The sequence below is a fragment of the Halichoeres trimaculatus genome, unplaced genomic scaffold (genome assembly GCF_033239565.1).
Source record: "Halichoeres trimaculatus isolate MK-OKI-2021-1 unplaced genomic scaffold, fHalTri1.1 fHalTri1_scaffold_11, whole genome shotgun sequence".
NCBI lineage: Eukaryota > Metazoa > Chordata > Actinopteri > Labriformes > Labridae > Halichoeres > Halichoeres trimaculatus.
In genome coordinates, this window is record NW_027437189.1 from 9,209,804 (window position 1) to 9,218,136 (window position 8,333).

Below are 8,333 nucleotides of genomic sequence, written 5' to 3' on the forward strand. Positions count from 1 at the left end.
GATAAGTCGAGGTGATGAAAACATACCTCAAACTTCACACCCTGTTGTGAATGTTTCTTTTTTACCTCTCCAAACAGAAAACATCACCACTTTGAAAACAAACAGGAAGGATATTGTGGTCGTCCTCTTCTCATGGAAAGCAACCTCGATATCTCCCATCACTTTCCATAATTATCACTCTGACAGCTGTCAAGACGCCAGCCACGCTAAAGTATGATTGACACTCATTTGATGAGGCTGATGGACAATTACAAAGCGACAGCCTATTAGGCAGATATTGACCCACAGGAGGCGTTTTTTTCTGCGGGGGAGGAGGTGCGAGAAGGACAGGCAAAAGACGTGTGAGAGCTAAGAATATCTGGAAGCTTAGAAGCTGCAATTTTTATTCTTGTGCTGTGTTAGTTTATCTGGAGTCAAACATACAGCTGTCAGAAGAGCTGGAGGCTTTGTTTTCAGTTTAAACTGAATGAGTTCATTTCATCTTTAAACACATTTGATGTCATTTCCTTTACACACAAATAAAGTTTTATCTTTTTTTGCTTATTTGTTGTAAAAGATCATCTTCTATTTTCTGAGTACACAACATCTTCACCTCTGTCCTTTGAATGGAGATGTCAGTGGAAAGTTTACCACCACTGACAAACAGGAAGATGGTGTGTGTGTGTGTGTCTGTTTGTGCGCCTCGCATCCCCATTGGTAGCAGTGAGCCTGATGAGGTCACAGCCTCGTAAAGAGAGCAGGAGTGGCCTTTTTAAACTTCTTTTTCATCCTCTCCAGGTTGCTCTCTGCGCTCTTTCTCTTCTTTCTTTCTTTCTTCTTGTTTTCTGGCCTCGACTTTACATGATGAAGATCGTTCCCTCGTCTGAGGAGTCAGAGGGTCTGCCATGTGGGTAAGGAGAGCGCAGAGGAGGCTTTGAAAGCTACTTAGAGAGAAGGAGACTCCAGAAATGTGCCACAATCCTTCCATTATTGTAATGATTGTTTTTGTGAGATGAAAGGAAACGTGCAGAGTGAGTATGTATTTATGGCTGTTATTTGTTGGGGTAATGTGGTATCTGGCAGGGAGTGTGTCTGGATTGTAAAAGTGAAGTGATGCTGTGTGCAGGCCAATACAACACAGTAGAATACATGAGGCTTTAATGCAGAGAGGCCAGGATGAATAATTCAGACAGGGTGGTATTTGTGAATCAGGAGAAGAGGGTTTGGATGAGTCTGTTTCTTTCTCCCTTTCTCTGTTTGTCCATCTGCATAGCTGATCACAGATTTATAACAAACCGGACTGTGCTCATGAAGCCAGGGCCTGGTGATTGATGTGGTTTGAGCATCAGATGCTACCTGTGCACTGGACTGAGTGAATTTTAAACAAAGCTCTTGAGAAAAGAAACACCAAGGTACACGTGTCGTCAGTCATGTTAAGCTGTGCTCTGAATAAGAAATGAGAAAGTGGCTCATACTTCAGAAAGATATACTTTACATTTAAATACATACATACGTTAACAGCCTGGGCTGCTGTTTCTGTTCCTAGTAGCCACTGCATTGTTTAAACACGTGTCCTTTTTTTTAATAATGTTTTATTATTTTTTTATTATTATTCTTTTTGTTGGTGGGAATTTTTGCAATTTATTGAAATTTTGTTTGTGGTGAGTGTACATCGAGCATGTGCAAATCTAATGTCTGTAACTGACTGTATGCTGCAATCTGGCCCAGGCCACTCTTTTAAAAGGGATTTCAATCTTAAGAGGGCTTTTTTCCCTGGTTAAATAAAGGCTTATATACATTTTTCAGGTTTGTTGGTTAAAAAAAAGAAAGAAAGAAAAACAAAAAAAAAGTAGCTAAATGCTTTGCTAAATTTTAATTTACAACAGAAGCTGTGTCATGTATCTATTTGAATTTACTGAAAAAAAGTTTTAAAAAAAAGTTAAAAAAAAAAAAAAAATCCTAAATTTCAAACTGTCACCTCTCCTTTTACCTTTTAACATGCTATTTTAAAATATTTTATTTCCACACTTTCACTGCCAAATGCTAATACTGTTTTGGGCAACAAAAAAGCTCATTTATGCAAATCAAACTGCAACACAGCAGAGACTCAGCTGTCTTATAGTATCGGCACTGATAACAATAACTTTGTTATTATGTAATACAATTTGATTCGCTCATTCATAAAAATGGCGCTTGTGTAACAGGTGTTTATGGCAGGCAGATACGGGTGAAAAAGGATTCAAATATGTAGTATATGACAATGATGATTACAAAATAAACCATGATAAACTAATTTTTAAAATATTACTCATAATTTATCTTAATATAATATAATAAAATAAAATGAAATAAAATATATTTTGAAATAATAAAATAAAATAAAATAAAAAGAAATATATTCTTATATAATATAATATAATATAATATAATATAATATAATATAATATAATATAATATAATATAATACAATATAATATAATATAATATAATATAATATAATATAATATAATATAATATAATACAATATAATATAATATATAATAAGGCAGTATTTTCTCATCATGTTGACCTTTGAGAGTGTGGAGGAAAAAAAGTCTACTCCTACATAAAAGTGGACTCATTCAAAGCCGCCCTCCACAGTTCAGCTCCCCAAAGACCCCACATGTGTCCACAGTCCCTTGACGCAGCTTGAACAACACACCAGCCCCTGCTTTAACCCTTGAGTGGTTCTTTCTAGGACTGTCCAACCTGAGAATGGTGATTTCAGGCTCAATCTCAGGTTCGTCAGCCCATGAAACGCCGCCTCGCCTCAGCAGATTAAGAAGTGGGGTCGTCTCAAAAGCATAAAAACCTTCCTGGAATTCATCTAGTGACTATTTCACATGAAGCCGACAGAAGTGATGATGGGTGCTCTTTTTCTAATTCATCAGTTGTGCTGTTTATTTGGGCCTAAGTGTGCAACTCTGATTGCTTGCTGTGTATTTCAAAGCGTGGAAGTTTTCGACCATTTCAGACGTAGGAGTTGATTTCTCTCTGTGTGAAGCTTTTTATATCACTTATTCTAAAAGAGAATAAATTATTATTTATCATTGATCCTCCCTGGTTTTCTTTTCCACACACATAGCTGAGCTAATGCTGAGACACAGAGCAACATTTCCCTCCAACACATCACTTCCTGTTTGCCAGCAGAGGGAGCACTGCACACACTCACCAGGCCTCTGCTGTGTGAAGAAATGACTTTGATCAGTGTAATTTGACTCTCAAAGCTAAAATTTTCTGAATAACCTATTCAGGGATTCTGCTTTAATGTCTCCAAGAACCACATTTTTTGTTCACTCCTGAGAGTGATTAAAACAGAAAATGGGCTTGTTGAAGGCTGCCTCACGTTGCTGCGTTTAGAGTTATAATGTGGTGTTCTGAAACATCGAGGCAAAGTGGTTTCATTGGAAGTGATTCATTCACCTGTTCTAAAAATTTCCTGTTTGAACCCATGTTAGGATAAAACATTCACCAGGCCCTTTTTTTAACATCTAAAGAAACAGCTCAAGTAACTGGTTTTAGAGTTACAGACGTAATAAGGAGCATGCTAACAAAATCTATTCATCCGCTTTAAAGCTGATCATTTATTGGACGGATGCATAAAGGTGTTTGGTTTATAGTCCTCTTATTTTTTTTATTTGCACAATTCTGAGAAGTTTACAGATTTAAAAAAAAATTAAATTCAGAAACTAGAATTTGGAAAAATGAACTAATGATGCTTTTAAATTTGATTCAGTTTCAAGGAAAAATGTTTCTGCGCTCTAAATTTTTAAAAGCAGAAAACACTGCAGCACAAACTGTTCAGCTTATGCATAAAATCTTACACACTCAATCAGGAATATAATAATTCAAATTTGAAAATTCAAGACTTTCCCAGATAGAAGCACATAATCTAGAAAGAAAAAGAAAGAAAAGATCTTTTATTTTTTGGATAATCTTAACAAAGGATGCGATAAGAAAAAAGATGTGTCTTAATCTGTGTCTCTGTTGAATCTGCAGCGTCTTTAATCTCGCTCTGCTGCAGCACTTCAGCTCCTCTTTGTTCTCTGAAAGACTTTTCTGGGCTTCACTGTTACCTCAGCTTATGAGCCTGAAAGAATTATCGCTCGTTACAACAAATCGGTTTTGTCTCATTTGCTTTTTATGAACTCATTATTTCTCTTGTGAACAGATTATTTTTATCAAAAATTCTGTGAAACATTTTCCTTTTTTAAAAAAACAAGATCATTGTCCGTAACTGAGATTCTCTCATCTCCCCATGAAGGACATTTTAAAACATTTCCTCGAAAAAAATAAAATAAGGATTGGATAAAGTGGTGAGTTACACATTTTCAGGGAACAAATTGGAATATTTTTTTATATTCTGACCTCTCACGGTGAAGGATATATTATTCAATCTGAAGATGGCAGGTGTAAAATGAAGTTCAAAATGAAGCACAGGAGCCTTGATGTCACCAATCAGACTTTTGAAAAGTTGGTTCGACTATCCTTTCTGCTGTTATGAAACAACATAAGAAGGCTTTGACTTTTTTCAGATTATGATTCTCCCTCAGAGTTTCTTTCGCTAAAATTCAGACTGAATAAATCAAATGGTTAGGGATGCAAAAGGATAAGAAAAAAACACTTTTTAAGAGACACTTTTTATTTGTTTTGGCAGAGATCAGATTATAACTGAGTGCCTTGTAATTTTTGGAAAGTGTGTAAATATTGTTGTAGTCTTTAAAAAAAGACAGATTGCAGCTACTGGAAAGCCCTTTTAATTGGTTATACTGGATTTTTTTGGCTTTTCCTCATCGCCCTAAGAGAATAAGAAGACAGCAGGTGCCTCTCGTCACAGCAGTGAAGTGTTGTAATCTTTGTGTTCCCCTTTTCTAAACTTCACAGTGTCTTCTGTCTTTTTCTGGAGAAATCGTATGAAGAGAACTTTGTCACAGTTTAATGTAATCACATAAGCTTTTGTGGCCCATGAAAACTGATTTAACAAACACCCTTTCAGAGGAAAAATGGTTTTGTGGAGAATGAACAAGAGGAGTGTGTGACCTCAGTGGCCTTTCTTTCATGTGGGGTCAGAGGTCAGATAGGAATCCAGCTCTCTGTGGAGAGATTAAACCCGGTCACCACGGTAACATTTTGTACAGCCAGGATGACAAGGGTCATACAGAGACCACTGACTCTTATATGACGCGCTGAATTTTGTTTAATAGGTACAAAAGAAAACATCGTCTCATATTTTCATCTTATTGATAAAAGCAGTACAGAACCGAGCTGTCATGCATGATTTCCAATTGTGTTAGCATGCGTGTCTTTTCACGCCTGCCCCCCCCCCTCCACACACACCCCCCGCTTTAACCTTTTTTGTTGGCCCACAGCGTTGTGTTTGTGAGTCAGCCGAGCAGAGTTGAAGGGTTTGAGCCGTGTCGCCTGGGGTCAGTTGGCTGTGAATGAATGAGCTAAATGAACATGTGTGTGTGCGTGTGTGTGTGTGTGTGTGTGTGTGCGTGTGTGTGTGTGGAGTCAGAAAAGGAGAAAAAAAAGCAAGCTCACAGTGGCCAAGTGTGAGCCAAGGTGGCTGGCACACGTCGTTGGAGGCTCAGAGTGAAAGTCGGGGTCGCGCTGTGTCACGAAAGCAGAGGGAAGAGGAAGCTTTGGATCCTTTGGATTTGTGTGTGTGTGTGTGTGTGACAATTTAAATCTTACAAACTGTCAGATAAAAAAAAAATGCACAAGAGACTCCACTCTTTATTACATTAGGCAAAATTTTTTCAGCCGACAAATTTCTGTTAGGTCGTCATTTAAGAATTTTGACTTAATTTATCACAAGAAACATTTGATCACAGTAAGCTGAGTAAGTGTGGTGTTTAAGTTTTTACAACCTTTTAGTCCGACTGTATTTCTCTTACTCGATGATAAACATCCACTCCTGTTACAGTTTTTATCTGAACAAGTGACCATGCATCATCTGTCTTTCCTTGTTTATGTGCATGTGTGTGTGTGTGTGTGTGTGTGTGTGTGTTACAGGGTTAAAAGGTGTGGTAGGAGATCTGCGAGGCGAGGTCAGTCAGTTCCAACCCTGAGGAGAGCGCCGCTGCGGCCTTGGAACAGTGTGGGGGTGGTTCACTTCCCCTTTCCCTGCCTCACGGCTTCCTGTGAACGCTTTAACCGTTAACCACACCCTCCTCCCCTGGCCTACAACCCCTCTCACACCACCACCACCACTACCTCCAACCTAGAAAACACCCTGCTTTTACACCAGATCATCTCTCTTCCCTTACGGCCAATCCACACACACATCAGCTCTTCTCCTGTCGTACTGTAGTCGTCATACCTCTGTCTGCTACTGTCAGCTTTCTTTGTGCTCTGCTCTGTTTCTCCATGCTTGACCACTACCTGCTATTTACAGCAAACGTTAGCGTGTTTTAGCATCATTTGGTATCTATTACTTGTATTTTTCAATTATACTTTCAACAAAACCTGTTTTTTCTTTGCTCTGCAGAACTTTTTTTTTCCACACTCATGAGTGGTTTACAGCTTTCTACCTAGTCCAGTTGTATTCATCCCATCATTAAAAACATGCATTTCATTGATGTACAACCTTAAGATGTTCATCAACAGCTGAGTCATGGCAGAAAGATGTCAGCGAGCAAATTCCCAAACATTTCCCATTCACCCTATTCAACACTGCGGTCATTTCCCTCCATCACTACGTTCAGGGCTGAAAGCTGACATGCTAAAACGTTGCATTGCTACTGTAAGTGGTAGAATAAGAAATTATAGAAAGGAAAATGGATTTAAAAAAGGGGGTGAAAAGGAATGTGTCATTTTACTTACTCTTATTGAGAAGGAACTAAGAAGCAAACAGTGAAAATCTGGATGGTGTGGACCAATCTTGCACTTTGAAAAAATCCTACCTCAAAAATATGGCAGCCAGATAATTCCATATATTATATCTATTCTGTTTTCTTGTGATTATTGATAAGTAATGCACAATTTTCAGTCTTCACTACTGTTGCACTGTTATCTCAGACACAGTTTGTTCTGGAGTTCTCTCGGACATAAAGATTAATAAGGTTTTAAGTGCCCCCCCAGTCTAGTACGGGCTAGTCACTGTGATAGCCCAGGCAGCTGTGACACGCTGCCATTGTCCACAGTAATAAAGAAAGTTAAGCTGATTTCTGTGTTTGAGTGGTGCTTCTGTAACTCTGACTTTAGCTCCAGATCTCAAGAAAGCGACAGAAACTGACTTCTTATCTTTTAACACTTCAAAAATTGTGTTAGCAGCCGATAAATATGAGCGAGATATTGTAAATTATAGCTAATAGTGTCAACAAACATGTTAACACTGCACAGTCACAGCTCTTTACGCCTTTCATATATATTACAGCACTTTTTCAAACTGAATATTTACTTCCAGCCACTTCCAAGGTACTGGTTAATATCAGAAGGAAATGGCTAGCTGCTAACATAGCTGTTGTATGTGAAAGACTAAAAGGTTGTCAGATGTGCTGTTGTTCATGTTGTTTAGGCGTTTTCTATAACAGTTAGCAAAGGTGAGAATATAGCTACTTCACAGCTAGCAGATAATATCAGAAAGGAAGTGCCAAACTAGCTGTTTGGATGTTGGCTAATGAGTCATCAGATGTTCTGTAAGTGATATTTACGAAAGTCTTTCCTACATTGTGTAACCTACTTCGTCCCCTTCTTCTTTTTCAAATCAATGCTTGCATTATTTAGTTTTCTCCCCAACAATGTGTTAATTTTGAAAATTATCTTCGTAATTATCTCATCTTAGAGCACTTATCTGAAGGTAATGTTATCAGTTAGCTACTTCCCAGCTAACGGTTGATATCAGACAGAATACTACTAAATGCTAACATAGCACTCATAGATGGTAGCTTGTGGGTCATCATTTAATCTTTAAATTGCATCTATTTAAACTCATTTTAACACATGTAACACATTCAAAAATTAAAAAAAGGAATGGTAGAGAACACCCACTACCTAGCTAATGGTTAGCAAGAAATGCTATACAAAGTGAAGAAATTACAAAGCACCGAGTTGTTAGTTGTTATTTAAAAATAATGTGTCTGTGAATGTTAAGCCTACCATATCTAGGAAACTTTCAAAAGTGAATACATAATAATACCAATAAAACACAGAAGGTTGCTAAATGCTAGCTTCGCTGCTATAGATGAATCAGTCGGTAAATAGGCTAGTTGTTTATTTATTTATTTATTGTATGAGGTGAAATCTCCCAATACCTTTACGAACATGTTACATACTTCTAGAAATGTGTTAGCATTTAGCATCTTAGGTAA